Genomic DNA, 20,317 nt, shown 5'->3' on the forward strand with positions numbered 1-20,317 from the left:
CTTTTCTGAACTTGCTCCAGTTTGTTGATGTCTTTTTTAAAATGTGGTGCCCAAAACTGGACACAATATTCCAGATGAGGTCTGACCAAAGAGGAGTAGAGGGAAATAATGACTTCACGTGATCTAGACTGTATGCTTCTGTTAATACATCCTAGAATTGCATTTGCCTTTTTTGCTGCTGCATCACACTGTTGACTCATATTCAGTCTGTGATCTATTAGTATACCCAAGTCTTTTTCACATGTGCTGTCACTTAGCCCTATTCCTCCCATTCTATATATGCTTTTTTCATTTTTATTGCCCAGATGTAGTACTTTGCATTTCTCCCTGTTAAAAACCATTCTGTTAGTTGCTGCCCACTTCTCCAGTTTATTTAAATCTTTTTGAATCCTCTCTCTCTCTCTTCTCTAGTATTAGCTATCCCTCCTAGCTTTGTGTCATCAGCAAATTTAATCAGTTTACCCTCAATTCCTTCATCTAAATCATTGATAAAGATGTTGAACAATACAGGGCCCAGGACAGAGCCCTGTGGTACCCCACTTGAGACATTCTTCCAACTGGATGTGCAGCCATTTACGACCACTCTTTGGGTCCGATCACTAAGCCAGTTATGAATCCACCTAACAGTTGCCTTGTCCATTCCATACTTAGTCATTATTTCAATAAGGATTGTATGAGAGACTTTGTCAAATGCTTTGCTGAAGTCAAGATATACTATATCTACAGCATTTCCTTGATCCACCCAATCAGTGATACCGTCATAGAAGGAAATTAAGTTAGTCTGACATGACTTATTAGTTAGAAACCCATGCTGACTCTGTTTAATCACTTCATTCTTATCCAGGTATTGACATACATGTTGTTTAATAATTTGTTCAAAGATCTTTCCTGGTATAGAAGTCAGACTCACCGGCCTATAGTTGCCTGGGTCCACCTTCTTCCCCTTTTTGAAGATAGGAACAACATTTGCTCTTCTCCAGTCTTCTGGCACTTCTCCTGTTCTCCAAGAATTTTCAAAGATTATGGAGAGGGGTTCAAAAATTTCTTCTGCTATCTCCTTCAGTACTCTGGGGTGTAATTCATCTGGACCTGGAGACTTGAATTCATTTAGGTTAGCTAAGTGTTTCCTCACTATCTTTCTGTTTATAGATATCCTGGATTCTTCTATTCCCTTAATAGGACAGTGAATAACAGTTGATGTTGCATTTCCTTTCTGAGAGAAAACAGATGCAAAATAGGAATTTAAAAAGTTCAGCCTTCTCAACATCCTGTCTTACCATTTCATCATTTTCATCCTGTAAAAATCCTATAGCATCTTTGACTTTTCTTTTACTTTTGACATATCCCCAAAATCCTTTATTATTGCTTTTGACATCTCTTGCAAGCCTCAGTTCATTTTCAGCTTTAGCTAATCTGATTTGTGCCCTGCAGGTTCTGCAGACAGCATTATATTCTTCTTTAGATATGCCTCCCTCTTTCCATTTTATAAACATTTTTTTCTTCCTTTTTAGCATGTGCTTAAGTTCTGTGTTCATCCATCCTGGTTTCCTTAAATGCTTCCTATTCTTCCCTCTTTTCGGAATTGTTAACAACTGTGCTTTGAGAATTTCATTTTTCAAGATTTCCCATCCTTCCTGGACATTTTTGTCTTTAAGGATATCCAGCCATTGGATCCCTCCAATTCTCTTTCTGAATCCCTTAAAATCTGCCTTTCTGAAATCTAACCTTGACGTCTGAGTCTTCACAGGTCTTCCACCTCTAGTTATCCAAAATTCTAAAATAGCATGGTCGCTACCTCCTAGGGTCCCAGCCACTTTTACCTCCTCAACCATTTCCTCCCTGTTTATAAGGATTAGATCCAAGGTAGCAGTTCCCCTTGTTTTCTCCCTTACCTTTTGGAAGATAAAGTTGTCAGCAAGAGAGGATAAGAATTTCCTTGACCTGTTAGTTTTGCCTGAGAGAGATTCCCAACAAATGTCTGGATAGTTGAAATCTCCCATGACAACTATGTCATATTTTTTGGAGAACTTGGCCATCTGATGCATAAAGAGTTCATCTATATCTTCGGCTTGCACAGGCGGCCTGTAGTAAATGCCTACAATGGTGTCCTTTCCATTGTTCTGTCCTTGTTTTCTTACCCAAACAGTTTCCACAGAACTCCCAGTCTCTGAAGCTTCAATCTCTGTGCAGATATACGCGTTTCGAACATACAATGCGACACCCCCTCCTCGTTTATCAAGTCTGTTTCTTGCAAATAAGTTGTATCCTTCTAGTCTTGTATTCCAATCATGTGCATTGTCCCACCAAGTTTCAGTGATTCCAATTACATCATATTTCTTTTCCTGTGTTAGTAGTTCCAATTCTCCTTGTTTGTTGCCCATGCTTTGTGCATTAGTATAGAAACATTTTAGTTTGTGATTGGTTTCTCTTTCTCCAATATTTTTATTAATTAGATTCTTTCGTCTTTGTTCTTCCTTTCCACTTCTAATAGCAGAGTTCTCAATAGCATTTGTCAGGTGTATGGCTTTTTCTGGTCTTTTGCTTCCCTTCCCATGTTGTTCTAGTTTAAAGCTCTCCTTACAAGTGTAGCAAGGCGACTTCCAAATACATGCTTTCCAGTCTTCGTAAGGTGCACCCCATCTCTAGCAAGTAGTCCATCGTATAAGTAGTTCACTCCGTGATCCAGAAATCCAAATCGTTGCTGACGGCACCATCGACGTAGCCAGTTGTTCACCTGCAGAATCTTATTCCACCTCCTTGTTCCATGGCCATCCACTGGGAGGATGGAAGAGAAGACCACCTGCGCTCCCAGTTCTTTCACTTTCTTGCCTAAGTCTTCAAAGTCTCTGCAGATGGTTTCCAGGTCGTTTCTTGCGGTGTCATTTGTCCCCACATGTAGTAGCAGGAATGGGTAGTCATCTGTAGGTCTGAAGAGTCCTGATATCCTGTCAGACACATCTTTAATTTTTGCACCTGGAAGACAGCACATTTCTCTTGTAGTTATATCCGGTCTGCAGATAGCGGCCTCTGTTCCTCTCAGCAGGGAATCCCCCATGACCACCACTCTCCGTTTCTTCTTCACAACATTTTTCTTTCTCCATCCAGGAGGACTCTGAGGGCGTACAAGGTTGCTGTTTGTTGGCAAAGTCTTATCCTGATGTATTTCTTCATCGTTTTCCTGCGTGAGAGCCTGGTACTGGTTTCTGAGCAGTATGGGTGCTGACTGCCTCCTGATCCTCCTGCTTCTCTGGGTCACATGTCTCCATTCCTCTGTTTCTTCAGGTGCACTTCGAATTTCTTCTCTTTCTGTAACATGAAGAGATAATTCTGCTCTGTCCAAGAACTCTTCACCTTCCTTAATGATCTTCAACGTAGCTAACCTCTCTTCGAGATTTTGCAACTTTTCCTCCAACAGGGACACAAGCTTGCATTTGTGGCATGTGAAGTTTGGCTTTTCCACTGGTAAATCTGTGAACATGTAGCAAGAAATGCAGCTCACCAAATGGCTCCTGGCCTCTTCCATCTTGAGATTTCTTAAAAACGATGAAAGATGAGCCAAATTTCGCGCGCCTATCGGCGCGCGGTTTTTCCGATTTCCTCTTTTCAGCTGCAACGGCCAAAACCCAGTGATCGTTGAGCTCGCGGAGACTCTTCACTTATCCCAGAAGGCACTGGGAATATGCAAATGATCTCCTCAAGACTCTTCCCCTGGTTTTCCGATTTCCTCTTTTCAGCTGCAACGGCCAAAACCCAGTGATCGTTGAGCTCGCGGAGACTCTTCACTTATCCCAGAAGGCACTGGGAATATGCAAATGATCTCCTCAAGACTCTTCCCCTGGTTTTCCGATTTCCTCTTTTCAGCTGCAACGGCCAAAACCCAGTGATCGTTGAGCTCGCGGAGACTCTTCACTTATCCCAGAAGGCACTGGGAATATGCAAATGATCTCCTCAAGACTCTTCCCCTGGTTTTCCGATTTCCTCTTTTCAGCTGCAACGGCCAAAACCCAGTGATCGTTGAGCTCGCGGAGACTCTTCACTTATCCCAGAAGGCACTGGGAATATGCAAATGATCTCCTCAAGACTCTTCCCCTGGTTTTCCGATTTCCTCTTTTCAGCTGCAACGGCCAAAACCCAGTGATCGTTGAGCTCGCGGAGACTCTTCACTTATCCCAGAAGGCACTGGGAATATGCAAATGATCTCCTCAAGACTCTTCCCCTGGTTTTTCAACCTCTCAACTTTCCCACTGGATTGTGGGTGGTACGGAGTATGTCGGGCTACAGTGGATCCAAGCATTGTCAGAACTTCTTGGTACACATGAGAAGAAAAGGCCGGGCCTTGGTCACTTTCAACAACTTCTGGAACCCCATATCTGCATATAACTTCCATCACCAGTTTCTTCGCTGTAGTTTTTGCAGTCATGTTGGTAACGGGGAATGCTTCCGGCCAACTGGAGAACATGTCAACAACAACCAAACAGTATTCATACCTTCCAGACTTAGGCAACGTGATATGGTCCACCTGGAGCCTTTGGAAAGGATAGTCGGGCTTAGCAAGATGCTTCGGGGGCACACGTTGAAGTTGTCCGGGATTACAAGTCTGACAGATATTACAGCACGGTTGAGCGCTGTCAAAACTGTGGAAATTCCTGGGGCCTAGTAGAATTTTTGCACCAGTGCGAGGGCCTGATTCTTTCCTCGATGTGTAGGTCCATGTGCCCATGTGGCAATAGCAGGGTACATCCGCTTAGGGAGACACACGAGTTGGTCCTTTTTACAGAGACCATTATCCATTCGCGCCCCATCAGTCTTCCATTGCTTCACCTCTTCCTTTGGAGACATTCTCTGCATCGTCATTAAGCGGTCTCGCGGGGTCCGACAGAAAACTTCAGTCTGTTGCAGATCATCAGGTTCTTGTAGGGTCAATGCTTCTTGTAACTGTTTACGCTGAGAGCGTGTGGTCACCATAACTATGGTTGGTTCAACGGGTAAAAGAGTGGCGGCTTTTGCTTGCATATCCGCAAATGCGTTGCCAGCAGTCTGTGGACTGTTCGTAGGACAGTGCGCCTTAACTTTGATAATAGCCACCTGAGTAGGTAATTTGATCGAGTCCATGAGGGTTTTAACAGCTTCAGCATTTTTCACTGGGGTTCCGGCAGTAGTAATAAACCCTCGATTGGCCATAGAGCCCCAAAATCGTGAGCAATACCAAATACATACCGTGAGTCCGTGTATATATTAGCCCGTCTGTTCTTGGCCAAAGTACATGCAGTAGACAGAGCCTGGAGTTCTGCTTCTTGTGCTGACTGTGAAGGCGGGAGGGCAGCTGCGTGCACTAGAGTGTCCTCTGTGGTAACAGCGTATCCCATGTGGAATCTACCAAACTCGTCAGCATATCTTGAACCATCCTTGTATAACACCAGTTCAGGATTTGGGAGTGGATTCTCACTGACATTTGGCGGAGTAGCTGTTTCTTCAGTCAAAAGTTGGGAACAATCATGTTGGAGAAAATCCTCATCACTGCCATCTTTCTTGGGGACCGGCAGTAAAGTAGCGGGGTTCATTGTAGTACAGCGATGCAACTTGACATAATCAGGCAAAAGGAGTGAACACTGCAGCCGTGTCATTGCACAGTCAAATGTCTTGGTTGCTGAAGGCTCAGTATTGCTGCAATATCATGCGGGGCAAAAATGTGCGTTTCATGTCCAAGAATTAGGTCTGCAGTCTTGTCAAGCAACGAGTGAGTGGCGTGAACTGCCCTCATGCAACTTGGTGATGCTTGAGCCACTGGGTCGAGGCGGGCCGAATAATAGCCCACTGGTCGTTGCCTGTTGCCATGTGATTGTGTAAGCACCCCTGCTGCGTGTCCTTCATTCTCAGACACATACAAATGGAACGGTCGAGTATAGTCCATCCCGCCCAAGGCAGGGGCGGAAGCAATAAGCCACTTCAACTCAGAGAAGGCATGATGAAGGCTTTCCATGCAAACCGGTGATCTTTCCTTGTAGCTCATTATGTCGTCTTTCAAGGCGTTGTAAAGGGGTTGCATTATGCGGGATGCATCCGGTATCCACTGACGACAATAAGTGCACAGTCCAAGAAAACGCTGGAGTTCAGTTTCATCTTTTGGGAAAGGAAGGGAGCGGACAGGTATTTTTCTTTCTTCTGTGAGGTGTCTGACACCCTGATGGAGACCGTGACCCAAGAATATCACTTGACAAAGGCAGAACTGAAGATTCGAGGCTGAAACCCGACAGTTCAGTGCTGCCAGATGCTTGAGGAGGCCGACAGTGGCAACAATGGCTTCCTGCTCCGTTCGTGCACACAACAAAAGATCATCCACATACTGAAGCAGCGTGACCTGGGGGTGATCTAACTGCCAGGGCAAGAGACACTCGCTCATGTTTTTTTGCAAACTGGTTGGGACTGTTTTGGGCCCCTTGTGGCATAACCGTCCATGTTAACTGTCGTCCTTGAAAAGTGAATGCAAGCAGAAACTGGCAATCTGGGTGTAACGGAATGCTAAAGGCGGCATTGGTAAGATCGATGACTGTAAACCAAGCAGCATCCTGGGGTATTTGGGACAAAAGAGTATGTGGATTAGGTACCACTGGAGTTTCCAGAATAGTAGCTGCATTAACTGCCCATAGATCTTGTACCAGCCGGTACACAGGGGGCTGGCTAGGTGGGGTCTTTTCCTTAACGGGAAACAAGGGCGTATTACATGGAGAAACACAGGGTACCAGAGCACCGTTATCAAGTAACGTTTGTATTTGTTCCTGAAGGGCCCGCTCCTGATCATGTTTCAAAGGATATTGATGGACTTTGGGAAAAGGGACACCAGGTTTGAGAAACACTTGTACTGGTTCTACAGGCATTTTCCCTATATCATTTGGCCCTTTTGACCAAAGTTTAGATGGTATCTCAGAGGTATGGGGTGAGTCGTTGATCCTCAGGCAATATTGGGGGTGGATCTGGGCCTATCAGGGCCATCATAACTGTGGGAAGGGCATGCAAAATAAAAATTTCCTCACTGTCTTCTTCTGCATAGGGGTTATGTAACGTAAGAACCATCCGACCATCATCTTGGAATTGTGATAATAAACTACCCCCAGTAAATTTACTGGACATGTGGGAGAGATTACAAACTGAGCAGTAACCTCGGGGAAGGGTCCCACAGGGATGGGTTTTGTAAGAGTATGTTTATTGGGTCTGCCAACCTACTCCAATTAAAACAAGCTCTTGATCTGAGAATTGAATAGGGATATCCGTAGGTACATCTGATGATTTGATTATAGAATTGGCCGCCCCAGTGTCTACCATGAACTTAACAAGGGTGTCCCCTACAGGGAGCATGACGGATGAGCATGCCCCAGGTTTGGTGGAGGACATTGTGATGGCAGACCCTGGTTGGCCACCCCTTCAGTATGGACAATTATCAGGATTTTGGTGCTGTCTGTAACCGGGGTATCCTCTGGGGTTCCCAGTATTTAATTACGATTGGAAGAGGGAACTTGAGGGTAGCATCTATCAGCGGGAGTGTGACAGTCTCTCTGAAAATGACCAAGTGGCCCGCAGCGCCAGCATTGCAAACGAGAATTAGCACCGCTGAGCTGGGGAGGAAGGCTCCTATTCATAGGATTAGGAGAGATACTGGAGGAAGGAGCTGAAGTCTGAGGAGGGGGGCCAGAGTTTGCTGTGTGCTCCAGTGATAAGGAACCAGCTGCGTACTCGCAGCAGCGCTGGGCGCAATGGTGGGGGCTGCTGCTGTTAGAAAAATAAATCAACAGCGGCAGCTGTGACAGCCCCTGCTCTGTTTCCCCGCTGCTGCAGAGTGGGTTCAATTCTTCTGAAAACTTTTTATTACTTTCAATGCATCATCCGGGGTGGAATTCTCAACATCAGGTCTAACAGATTATCGCCTCTTGCAGTTCGGATTTAAGGCCGGACATCAAAGCTGACACAAAAAGATGTGTATGGGCTTTATTATACAGTGAGAATCCCAGATCTCTAAATACTACCATAAGATGCCCATAGAACTTCTCGGCAGTCTCCCCCTTGTCCTGTGTGACATCTGTGAGAGAGGTAGCTTGGTCCGCCAATCTATCTTGTGCCCAGACCTTTAAAGCATTGCAGAAATCAACACCACTCTCATAGGTTCCCCCATCCAGATACACATTATGCCACCCTCCATATTTGGAAAATACCCCTCCCCAGCTTTTACTCGAAGTATGTGTAATAGATCTCTTCGGGGAGTGGAATAAATGTCTCGATTTGATGCCATTGGCCTGTAGAAAGCCATGAGGGGGGGAAAGTCTCTGGATAGGGTAATTGATTGCAAACAGTGTCTATTTGTGATGGGGTGAAGGGAGTATACTTTGGCCTGTTGGGACTGCTTTCCACATTTTCTTCAAATTCGAATATTACTGACAACTCGGGGGGAGGAGGTGGCGGTAGTACGGGCACAAGAGGCATCTGCTGTGGGAGCGAGGCAGGAGGCTCTGTTACAGTTAGAGATTATATTGCCTGATGGGCCGTTAGGTGGCTGTCGAGGACAAATTGGACCTCTTCCAATTTTATGGGGTTTTCCTGTATACACCGCTCTATTGCTGATACTATGACCACGGCAGCATCCTTCCTGGGATATTGAAAAATACCGGCAGAGATTAATGGTATAGCCACTGTACGTTGAGGCATCGTACTGGGGGAGACAGAGGAGGCATACAGGATTGCGTTCTGGACAACCTCAGTAAGCAATTGTTGGGACCTAGGAATATTGATAGGGTCATATCGTGGTCCCACTGCATGCATTACATATTGACACGGCAGCTGTCCTGCTCTGGTTGCTGCAACCTGTCCTGTTTCTACCTGGCCATACATTTGTATATATGAATCAGATTCTTCCTGTATCATGGGTCCGCCTTTCTGTAAAATTTTTGCGGCCAGTCCTCCAGCATGGCGGAGTTGATTGTTTGAGGCATTTACTATGGCCCCGACATGCTGCTTCGTGAGATCCCCTGTCCCTATCCTAAAGAGCACATCGTGATGGTGGGGTCCAGGAATAATATTGGAATACATTTCCCGGAAATCTTCTATCTCCTCTGAGCATCCTGTCTCTGACCTGGTAACTAAAGTAAGAGGGGGTGTATATTCATAACCACTATAAATATTAGGCATAACGGGGACTGGGGCTGGCTGCGGATGATAATAAGTACCGTCAGCATTCAACAGAGGAAAGGTGGGGGCTGCTACTTCCGGTTTCCTCGTACCACAATTGTAACAGACCTCTCTCCACTGAGGATTAGTAACTCCGCAAACAGCACAGATCCACCCGGCAGGATCATAGGGTGGGGGCATACTGAGTTTTGGTAGTCCAGGATACATCGGTGCCTTAGGGTTATGGGGCACAGAGCTTACAGTTGGGAGGAGAGGCTTGATTTCCTGGAGAGGAACCTTATCTAGCAGGGAAACTTCTTGTTTCAAATCATTCTTAACTATTTTCCTGCCCGACACATTAGCCTCGATCTCGGTGTCTTCTTTAAATCACATTCTCAATTCTTTCCTGTACCACACCACTTTCAGTCTTTCACAGTGTTAGACAATTTTCCTTTTTCCACATAGCAATAAAAACAATCAGAATTCACTTGCTGTTCAATTTCCACATAACCTTCATTATACAATTCATGTGCCAACCCACGGAATTCCTCAGCGCCTTTAAGTAATCCATCATCAGTCAACCTCCCTTTATTCTTTTTAACTCCTTCGTCCCATAGCGTAGGCTGTAGCCTCCCGCCCTTAGGAAATCCCAAAATCGAAAATATTTTTCCTGCATTCCTGACAGATTTCTTTCCTCGTCTTTGAATCATAAGACTAACAGTATCTGATCCTTCACACAATTCCAAACTTTTCTTTTTCTTCCACAGAAACATAATTCTCTCCTTTAGAGCTAAATACCCTTACTTCAATTGTGCACAATACTGGAGCGGCTGTACAGTTTGTTCCACAGGGTCAATAATCCCCCTCTGGGATTGCCCAAAATTTGCGGTACTCAGTGAAAGGAGGGCGTCTCAGACTATCCTTCTGGACACCTCTGGTTATATCTATCTATCTATATATACCTGAGTTACGTATCCTACCCAGTATTCGATCACTCACCACGCCTGACTAACAGTGAATTCAGGATATTTTGACTATACAGAGAGCCACAATCACTGGTCAATCCGGGGTGTCCGTCCAGTACAGTTCGAACACTGGGCCCCCAACGGGACTACACCTCTATATGATTCCACCCATGAATCACCCCACCATGGGGACAAACCTCAGATCCTCTTTGCAGCAACAAGCACAGGAAAACCACACCAAATGGTCAGTCTGAACAGTATAACTGCCAACTTACCGTGGTTGTCGTGGGGGATGATCAGTCCCAATTTTCCAGCACCTGTGTCTGCTCCGAGGGTCCTTTGTCTTTTTGTCCTCCGAGGGCAGAGGGTCCCTGTTCGGGGGCCCCACGTTGGGCGCCAGCTGATAGGGAGAGAGTTAAATTAACCCTTCACGGTTGAGCCAGTGATGTCCAAATTATTCCACACAGTGTTGCTAGCAACTCAAATGACCAAACGGAGACGTGTCTCTGTATGGGACGATCCAAAGAGATCGGTAACCCGTTTATTGTAGTCACTTCTTTTATAATATTTTGCTTAATTATGCAAAGTTCTCAACTACCAATAACATCATTTCACTTTAAAAGCCAATAACATTGCAAGGAAACCGGAACTGCATATATGTCCGTACCTAGATAGCGTAGAAAGTAGTATAATGGCATATTCAGAGCAATACACCCCCCCGAGCCCCTTATCTTTGCACCAGATGAGAACAGTCTGGTTTCATGACAGCCCATGCCAATTACAAAAATTTATCTTACAGCAACAAAAATGAAGAAACGAAACCTTCAGAGAAATGGAGAAGTGAAACTTCAGCTCTGATTTTAGTTTTAACCCTTCACATCTCATATTAGAGGCCTGGTCAGAATCCAGGTCCAAGTCGGCCTCCGAGTACATCCGAAATTGCCTCAACAACAAGCTGCCCACAGGGAGAGGCCAGGGGGGAGAGGGCGCAAGAGAAAGACCTAGAACAATGCTCCTGTCTAGATATCTTACAGCCTATGTTGGTAGGCATTGCCGAGTCCTGCGATCCGCTGGGAATGGCGGAGGGAGGAATGGGAAATCTGTCAAGAACGGACACCAGGGTCTGCAACACAAACGCAAGTCATAACGAATAAATGTTACCACTATCATGAAGTACAATATGTCAAGAAAAAACAAATCTCAGAATCAGTAGGATACGTTGAAGCGTTCCAGAGCTATTACCTAAAAATGACACTTGCCAGAATTGTAAAATTTGGCCTGGTCATGAAGGTGCAAACAGACTTGGGGGTTAAAATGGAGTAAAAGCGTGACACCATCGTTCCCAGCAGTGATCTGGGAGTTAGATGCTTCCAAGGGTCTTCCCCATGCTGTTCTCCATCCGACCTCCTTGTAGGGTCTGCAGGAAAATGCTCCGATTTACCATCGACTCCCATTATACTCGTAACGAGCATATGAGCATTAGGATTTGCTAGGTTAAAGTAATGAGAAGTTTGGCGCTCGCTCATCCCTATATACAGCTCTGGCAAAAATTAAGAGACCACTTTCAAATGTTCAGTTTGTCTGATTTTTCTCTTTAAAGGTATATTTTTGAGTAAAATGTAAAATTGTTCTTTTAGTCTATAACCTACTGACATGTCTCCGAATTTTCAAGCAATAAATTTTGCTTTTTTTCTGACAAAGAAAAATGGTCTGAATTAAAAAAAAATCAAACAAACCCAGTGCTTTTAGAACTCAAATAATGCAAAGAAAACAAGTTCATAATCATGTAGAAACAACAATACATTTAATGTTTTAGCTCAGGAAGGGTTCAGAAATCAATATTTTGTGGCATAACAATGATTTTTATTCACAGGTTTCATGCGTCTTGGCATGCTTTCCACCAGTCTTTCACACTGCTTCTGTCGCAAAAATTTAAGCAGTTCTTCTTTGTTTGATGGCTTGTGACTATACATCATCCTCTTGATCACATTCCAGAGGTTTTCAATGGGGTTCAGATCTGGAGAATGGGCTGCCCATGACAGGATTTTGCTGTGGTGGTCTCTTATTTTTTGCCAGAGCTGTATATTACCTGTACTTTAATCCCACCAAGATTGCATGCCAAAATTAAATAATGCTCTTTCCATTCTGAGCCCGGTTGTGTGCCCAAAAAGTAATTTTCAACCACATGTAACATTATCAGAGTACACAGTAGAAATTCTGAAGAGACAAGTTGAGCATCATCCTCCATCCAGGCTCAAAAAAAAAAAAAAAAAAAAAAAAAAAAAAAAAAAAAAAAGACAAAAGGTGTTGTTGGATCCCTAGTGGACCACAATAGCGAGGTCAGAACCAGCCCCAATCAGTAATTCATCAACCTGTTCCACAACCTTGAGACTAGACACCAAAGATAATAGTATCCCAATGACCTCCAACTGTCGTCCCCCCCCCCCCCCCCATCTACAGTTGTGGTCGAAAGTGTTCGATGGACACAAATTTAGGTCTTTACAAAGTTTGCCATTTCAGAGGTTAATTTTTTATAGTCTGATGTGTCTATGGTTGGTAGAATCATAGGCATTTCATAAATTGTTAAACTTGTTTTGACAAATACATCAAGGTTATGTAAAGACTCAATATATACAGTGTTCACCCTTATTTTTCAAGAATTCTGCAATTCTCCCTGGTGTGCTGGATATCAGCTTCTGGGCCATTTTTCTGACTGATAGCAACCCGCAACTCACGTTTCCTAATCATTGCTTAGAGTTTATCACAATTTCTCATTTTGGTTGTCCACCCACTTTTTAAAGATTGACCACAGGTTCTCAATGGGATTGGAATTTGGGATGTTTCCTGACCAAACACCCAAAATATCAATGCTCTGTTCACCAAATCAATGATCACTTTTGACTTGTGGCATGGCGCTCCAACATGCTGGAAAAAGCATTGTTAATCACAAAATTGGTCCTGGATTGTTGGGACTAGTTCCTCTTGGAGGATGTTTAGATCCGTTCTTCATTGTGAGTGAGCTCACTTCCATGGATGAAGCAACCCTACACAAAGCGTCTAAGGACGCTTTACTGCAGCATGACACAGGACTCATGGTAGCGCTCACTTTTTATTCAATCATTCTTCCAGCTGTACCAGAGTCTCAATGCGGCTTCATCATAGAGAATAACTTTAACACTGTCATCTACAGTCCAACCCCTGTACTTCCTGTAGAGTTTTGTGTTGGAAAAAGTAGGGATTTTTGTGTACTCACCATAAAATCCTTTTCTCCGAGCCAATCATTGGGGGACACAGACAGTGGGTGTTATGCTGCTGGCCACTAGGAGAACACTAAGTAAACGAGAAAAAAAAGTTAGCTCCTACCCTGCAGTATACACCCTCTCGCTGGCTGAGATTTCTCCAGTTCGGTGAAAAAAGCAGTAGGCGCATAAACAGTCAACAATAACCATAACTAAGTCAAAGACTAAGAATGCTACAGTGAGCCAATACGCTAAACAGAGTGGGTGCTGTGTCCCCCAATGATTGGCTCGGAGAAAAGGATTTTACGGTGAGTACACAAAAATCCCTATTTCTCCTATGCCTCATTGGGGGACACAGACAGTGGGACATCTTAAAGCAGTCCATGGGTGGGGAGCATACATCTGCTAATACCCCATGTACCACTGAGTCAACACTGAGGTACTGCCGATTGCAGGCTGTGTCTGCCGAGAGCTGCATCCGCAGAGGCCTGAAAAGGAATTAGGCAATGTTTGTAAAGGTATGCAGGCTGGATCAAGTCGCAGCCTTGCGGACAGGCCTGAGAATGAATTTGGTAATGTTTAGTAAAAAGTATGCAGAATGGACGAAGTCGCAGCCTTGCAGATATGTTCTGCCGAGGCCTGGTGCCGAATGGCCGAAGAGGTGCCCACTGACCGGGTAGAGTGCGCCTTAATCCCCGCTGGGACAGACGCGTTCTTGACACGGTAGGATTCCTGAATCGCCAAGAGAATCCACCTGGCTAGCGTTGCTTTTGACGCAGCTAGGCCCTTCCTATGCCACTCTGGAAGCATGAACAGAGCATCTGTCTTGTGGAAGAGAGCCGTCCGCGAGATGTACCGTCTCAGGGTCCTAACCACATCCAGGGTGTGGAGGGCCTTCTCAATGCAAAAGACTGGCGCCGGACAAAAGGCAAAACAATTTCCTAGATGAGATGGAAAGAGGAGACGACCTTGCGCAGGAAGGACAGGGACAGCCTGATAACTACATTTTCCTGAGGAAAATTCAGGAACGGAGAACGACAGTGACACGTCCTGCACCGGTTCGAAAAGAGCCTCCTGTAAGGCCCCGAGAACCAGGTTAAGGTCCCATGATTCCAATGGCCTTCTATAAGGAGGCGCCACATGGGAAACTCCCTGAATGAACGTCTTGACCTGAAGTTTGGTGGCAAGTTTGCGTTGGAAAAGCACTGACAAGGCTGAAATTTGGCCCTTGAGCGAGCTAAACACGAGGCCTGAATTTAATCCAGGTTGAAGGAATTCCAATAAGGCCGGAATGGAAAAACACCAGAGGTGATCGACCACGATCCTTGCACCACGACAAGGTTTTCCAGGTGCGGTGATAGATGCACATGGACACAGCTTCCTAGCACTAATCATGGTGGAAATCACGTCATGAGAGAACCCAGTCTGTGCTAAAATCCAGGATTCAAAGGCCACGCCGTCAAAGACAGGGCCCCGGGGTTCTGGTGGTAAATCGAGCCCTGCAAGTGTAGATCTATGCGATCTGGAAGTCGCCAGGGGACGTCGGCGACTAGTTGTATTAGTTCTGCATACCATGCTTGGTGTGGCCAATCTGGCGCGACTAGGATCACTGGTACTCCCTCCACTCTGATCTTCTTGATGACCCTCAGAAGCAGGGGAAGATGTAGGCGAGCCGAAACTGGTGTCATGGCAGAACTAGGGCATCCACTCCGATGGCGCATGGATCGCGCGATCGGGCAATGAACCAAGGAACCTTGTTGTTTAGTCTTGAGGCCATGAGATCCACATCCAGAGTCCCCCAACGGTGACAAATCTGCTGAAAGACTTTCGGATGAAGAGACCACTTCCCCGAGGCAATGCCTTGACTCAGAAAATCTGCCGCCCAATTATCTACGCTCGGCCCAATGGAGCACGTGACTCGCTTCGTGCACGGCCATCCTGCTCCGGGTACCTCCCTGGCGGTTGATATACGCTACAGCCGTGGCATTGTCAGATTGGATCCTGATGGGGTGACCTGCGAGAAGGTGGAAACTCCATAGAGCTAATCTGATCGCTCGTATCTCCAAAATGTTGATGGGGAGACGTGACTCTCGGGTTGACTAATGACCCTGTGCCGACGAAAGACCGCACCCCAGCCGAGGAGACTTGCGTCGGTGGTTACTACCAACCATCTTACTGGGTGAAAAGACCTCCCTTGATTCAGGGAGGACCTCAGTGTTCCACCACCTGAGGGCTTGCCTGATCCGCAGGGACAGAGGGATCCGACGGTCCAGGGAGAACGGATTCTTGTCCCAAGCTAACAGCAACGCGTGTTGTAAGGGACGGAGGTGGATCTGTGCAAATGGAACTGCTTCCATCGCTGCCACTATCTTTCCGAGAACTCTCATGCTGAAACGAAAGGAGTAAGAAACTGGTCAGGAAAGAGTCCGCGCTGCCTGTTGTAAGGCTTGAGTCTCTCCTGGAGGGAGAATGACCAACCCACGGGAAGTGTCCAACATCATTCCAAAAAGGGAAATCTGCTGAGCCGGTATTGGGAACGCCTTTTCGAAGTTTATCTTCCACCCCAGGTGAGAAAGTGTATTTACTGTTATCCATGGATTCCTCGTAGGCTGGAAGGGACGGACCCTTGATGAGCAGGTCGTCCAGATACAGTAACACCACTACTCCCCGAGAGTGGAGAATGGCCATGACAGCCGCCATGACCTTGGTAAAGACCCTGGGGGCGGTGGCGAGTCCGAAGGGCAAAGCAACGAACTGGAAGTGTTCCTCGTGAATTGCAAAACGCAGGAACTGCTGGTAGGACGGGTAGATCGGAATGCAAAGGTAAGCGTCCATGATGTCGATGGATGCTAGGAACTCTCCTTTTTCCATGGAAGCGACAACTGATCAGAGATTTCATTCGGAATCGCCGTACCTTGACAAACTGATTTAACAGTTTGAGTTCCAGAATGGGTCGCATCGTCCCATCCTTCTTTGGAACCACAAAAAGGTTTGAATAAAATCCCCTGAACCTTTCGTGATTACTCCGTCCCTTAGCAGAGCCTGAACAGCCCGAAGGAAGGCTCTTGTCTTTCTTGGGGGAGAGGAAAGGAAAAACTGAGTTGGAGGAGAAGAAAATGCTATCTTTTATCCGGAGGACACCAGCTCCCTGACCCACTTGTCATTGGGTAGATCTATGAGATCTGGCTCCCCTAAATCCAGAAGCCCTAGGCCTGGGTTTCCAAGAGTGGTTAGGTCTGTATGAGACCTGGGAGCTTCTGTCTCCACACGGGGACCGACCTGATCCGGAAGAGAAGGCAGAGGACCAACCAGAATTGTTGCGAGAAGATCGAAAACGCATTGGCTGTTGGTTGTGAAACGGCCGAACAGCCCCTTTTGTTGAGGAAGGAATTTACTTTTTCCTCCGGTAGTATCAGAAATGAGCTGGTCCAGTTTCTCACCAAAGACGACCAGTTTGAAAGGGGAGAGAAGATAACGATCTTTTAAGTGTGGCATGCGCCCACCAGCCGCGGAGCCATAGGGCTCTTCTAATGGAGATCTCATTAGCGGCAGTTTGAGCTGCACAATTGGCGGCATCAAAAGAAGCGTCTACTACAAAGTCCGCTGCGTGAATTATCTGCCTGGCGACAGTGGTTGGCTCCGGAAGATTGGTGCCTTGGAAGAAAGTAATCAAGACTTCTGCCCAAGCGGCCATCACCTTAGTGACCCAAATTGCCGCAAAAGATGAATTAACCACTGCTCCTGAAGCTTCAAAAAACTGAACGGGCAAGGTAGTCAATTTGACGATCGGAGGGGTTTCTGACTGAGGAACCCTCAGAAACAGATAGGAGCGTTTTAGAACACGTGATACAGGAGGGTCCACCGTAGGGGACTGTAACCAATCCTACATTAGGTCTGATGAAAAGGGTATTTAGCCTGAGTAGACTTTTGCCCTGTGAACCACTTATGTGGACGATCCCTATGTTTCTAGACGGCTGGTAAATAACCTGCGCACATGCTAGGTTTTCTTAAATGAGATAGGGTGTGCTGGAGCGAGAATATTTTCCTCATCCAACCTCAGAATCCTGTTGACTAATTCTATAAGAGAATCAAGCGACTCTTGATCAGTTGGGGGATTCTGAGGGGCTGACGTGTCAGATTCGAATTCAGAGTCGTGCTCGCTGTGAACCTCAGGAGAGGGCAAGCGAGAGACAGGAGTCGCTGATGCGCGAATGTGACTAGGGGACGCATAATGGGTCTGTTTTCTAGAGACCTGACCATCCCTTGAATGAGTACAGCCCCTGCTGCTGGATGGTTCCCGGCAAACGCCAGAGCCCTCCTCGGGAGGTAAGGACGCTTTCTGACTGAGTCCTCCCGGAGGGAGAAAATAGCCTGGGTCAGAGACTCCACCGTGACAGGGACGCAGCCTACTCAGGGGTACTAAACGCAGGAGGCCCGTCAACAGCGGCGGCGAGGGACGTTGGAGCGCAGGTCAGGGCGCAGTCCGTGCATATCGGATTAGTCTGTGCACTGGGTAAAGCAGACTTGCAAGTGGTGCACAGTTAAAAATGCAGTGTGCTTCTTAGCAGCCCGTTTAGCCTCCTTAGATTGAGGCATAACGCTCCTGAAGGGTTAACGGCAGTCTGCAGCTGCAGTGAACGTGCCGGGAAGGGTTTAAGCTTTAATCTGAGGGCAGATGCAGCGTACCCACGGTCCTGTGCTGTGTCCCCCATGAGGAAAAATGGTGGCCCTGTGGTGTCACCCGGTATCCGGCTGTCCAGAGCAGGCATAGCGCTCCTGAAAGGGTTAACGACAGCTGAAGACATGGCCCCCAAGATTAGAATTGCGCGTCTCGTAAGTAATGACAGGCGCCAAGAGGAGGGGGCGGCGACGTTAGCTCGGGCGGCGCTGTTCAAATTGCAGCCTAGTAGGCGCTGGGAGTGGGCGGCGCCAGTAGGCAGTGCCATTCAAATTGCGACCTAGCAGGCCAGAAAAGCCGGGGACTAAATTTTTGGCCTACCCAAGCGCCGAGAGCGGGGGGGGTTCGCGATGGGGCGCCGATGATGTTAAGTCAGCGCTTCTCCCGGGGGGGCAGGTAGCAGCTGTCCGAGGGTCTTCCAGCTGCTGGTGCGTGTCTCATCCTCCGGGCGATGTAGCAGACCTGGAGGTCTTAAAGGGGTACTGCTCAATCGATCCACCTGTGGAAGGGGGATGGAGAGCTCTGGGGCTGATTCAGGGCATCCGAAAAAGCGCTGAAGTTTTTCTCCATGCACTCCTGTGCTACATCCTGTTGCGCTTGCCCTCGTATCCGTGGAGTACCGACTGTAAGGGAACCATCGTCAGAGGAATCAGCCCCATTCGTCGCAGGAAAGTGTACGGGGAGGTATACTCCACGTGCTTGCCTGTTGGTTTGGGGGAGAGCACCTCCTACAGACACTAAGCAAAGAACTAGAGAAATCTCAGTCAGTGAGAGGTTGTATACTGCAGGGGAGGAGCTAACTTTTTTTCTGGTTTACTTAGTGTCCTCCTAGTGGCCAGCAGCATAACACCCACTGTCTGTGTCCGCCAATGAGGCGTAGGAGAAAAGTGTATTCTTTGCTGCCATTCGTGATATCAGAGGAGCCTCCAAAAGCCTTTGTCGCAGTGTGCCTGCAGATGCACCAACACCTTCCTGCTGCCATTACTGAGCAAGCTCTGACTGGTGTTGAACATAGATCATAGCAGAATCCTTTATAGGAGATGATCCTGGCATTTGCTGGACTTGTTTGGGTGCCCTGAAGCATTCTTCACAGCAATTGAACCTCTCTTTGTAGATCTTGATGAACCGATACACAGTTGATTTAGGGGCAATCTTACAAGGAGCAATGTCCTAGCCTGTAACACCTTTTTGATGCAAAGCAATGATGACTGCATACGTTTTCTTGTCCGTAAACATGGTTATAACAAGAATTATTTCAACGGCAAGCTATTTATTTTTTTTTAAAAACACCAGTATGCTCTTATAGTTCAAATCAGCATGAGAAAGGGACATCAGATGCCTTGTCATTGTGTCATTGATAATACTTTTTTCTGAGTCAACAAGAAAGAGAAACAAAGTGTAGTGTGAAAGTGTCCTTAATTACGCCATAAAAAAAAAGCTAGTTTATCATCACTGGATGCTGCAGCCTCTTTCCTTTACTTGGGGAAAAGGGATCATCTCCCATTTGGCATTTGTGCCTCTACATGATATTGAACTATGATGCTGTCCAACCCTACTATTGTATCTTAATATTTTTGTCAAGGCCGTCAACCATCCAAAAATTCCAGGACAGTCCGTATACATAGGGATTTTTTTTTTGATGGACAGGGAGAAAAAGGGGAAGGAGTTAAATTTTGGGAAGCTGAAAGAAACTCACTTTAATTGTAACAATTCTACAGTGAATGAAGCTGATGTTTTCAAGTCAAAATTATTGTAAACATGTTACTTATATTCATAATGATAAATTATGGTTTTCCAATGTGTCCATAAACAGTGTGTTAGTCTTTGATGAGATGTCCACAAAATATAAAGTCAAGATTGCAACCCTGATTTTAGTCCCTTGATATTTGGAGTAATCCAGAGGTCAGTGATTAAATCGTATGTCCATGTAAACAAGAGACATGATGTGGTAGCCATGAATGGCAGCAGAATAATCGCCAATACAATCATAGTTCCACCAGCATGTTGTAAAACAGTCAATTAGCCATTTCTCACCAGGGCGACCGCCAATGATTAAACCCACGCCAGTTAACGACTCAAAAAGCTACATGTGAATTGATTACTTCATGAAAGGCTTTAGGACCAGCCTCCTTAAAGGGGTTGTCCACTACTAGGACAACCCCTTCCTACGCTTGGCACCCATAAAAAAAATCTTAAAACTCGCCAACTGTGCACCAGTGCCATTCCACCAGTGTGGACACATGCATTACCAAGGCTCTCGTGCGGTTATGACCTGTGAACCC

This window comes from Dendrobates tinctorius, unplaced genomic scaffold, assembly GCF_039654945.1.
Source record: "Dendrobates tinctorius isolate UK_male_01 unplaced genomic scaffold, ASM3965494v1 ptg000090l, whole genome shotgun sequence".
Lineage (NCBI taxonomy): Eukaryota > Metazoa > Chordata > Amphibia > Anura > Dendrobatidae > Dendrobates > Dendrobates tinctorius.